Genomic DNA, 1,626 nt, shown 5'->3' on the forward strand with positions numbered 1-1,626 from the left:
ATATATATAATATGTGATGAATATCAGGAGGATGGAGATTTGCACATCCATATTTTATTATACAGTAATGCACATCATTCTTCACTTGGACCTACGTACATTTTGGCTGCAAACGCTGCACACTGTCAAGTGTGCATCTTGGTGTTAATTATCGGTGCAGCTCATTCTGGTTGTTTACTGTCGTTCGAAGATCATCTGAAGAAAACTACAAGACTGACTGAATAAGTGTCCTTTTGGATGTGTTGGTATTACGATGAATAGTTGTATTTTCTCGTGACATGAAGCTTACCCCGGCTCGTTAAGTATTTATTACTGGGTTTGGTCTAAAAATATACCTACTTTGTTGTGATCTAACCATTCTACTAAATTAGAAATACGAATACTTTCTAATATAATAGAATGGTAAGCTGGATTACAATACTAAGGAACCCACAGGAACGTTGACTTATTTTAAGATCAAACCCAGCCATAAATACCTAACTGGCCGGGATAACCATCATGTCACGAGGAAATATGATTATTCATTGTAACTTCAACACCTAAAGGACTCATATTCAGTCAGTCTCATAGTTTTCTTCAGATGATCTTCGAACAACAGTAAACAACGGACCCTGAAGGAGCTGCACCGATAATTAACACCAAGGTGCACACTTAACAGTGTGCAGCGGTTGCAACCGAAACGGACGTAGCTCGAAGTGAAGAATGATGTAAATTACTGTATAATAAAATATTGATGTGCAAATTTCCATTCTCCTGATCTTCATTAATTTCATTATTATCCCTGCAGAAACTATACAGTCCCTAAAAGGATATTCGGATTTACCAAGCGAGGATAATATCTGAGTCTAGTAAATAATCACTAACTGAAGTATCACTAAAATTTGTTGTGGTTAACACGGAAACCGCCAGGATTATGTATCCCTTGAAACCTTTTTGGAAATATTACTTTCGATATGTATGTGTGTATGTGCATATATAAATATATATATGTGTGTGTGTGTGTGTGTGTGTATGTATGTATGAATGTATGTATGTATTGTTGCATTTCGGAATGGGCATTTATTTTTATGTTTATATATATATAAAGTTAGATAAAACTGGTTTATGGGATTACCCTGGGTTTCACTGCCATAAAACGCTTGGCTTTACAGCACATCATTAGATACCAGATCTGTTGGATTATGGCCTCTCTAGAAAATGGAGGAGAAATGGACCTCGCTACTCAATGTCAAAAACAGGAGGTTGTCTCCCTTTGGCTATCGATCGTAAGTGACCCTGTTATCTTGTCGGTTCCAATTGGCCAGCAGGCAATTTCTGAAATGCAAGCACGGTGCGAAGACCTCCGTTCTGGAGTTAACGGTGTTCCCCGGGTCGAGGGAGTCCTTTAGTATCATCAACCCTTCCACTAGGCACAGTTTACAACCCTTGGTCCCGTTTATGAAGAGGCCCGGATTTTCTAGGATTCTCCATGATATTGTGTGTGGAATCCCGTCGTCCTTCAGGTATCATACATGGCTGGCTAATGACGTAACGTATCTCCTTTCAGGTATCCTGAAAGATGATCCGTGGTTAGAGTGGCGTTTTATATATATACACGCACACACACACACACACACACACACACAC

This window comes from Octopus bimaculoides, chromosome 13 (assembly GCF_001194135.2).
Source record: "Octopus bimaculoides isolate UCB-OBI-ISO-001 chromosome 13, ASM119413v2, whole genome shotgun sequence".
In the NCBI taxonomy this organism is placed as follows: Eukaryota; Metazoa; Mollusca; class Cephalopoda; order Octopoda; family Octopodidae; genus Octopus; species Octopus bimaculoides.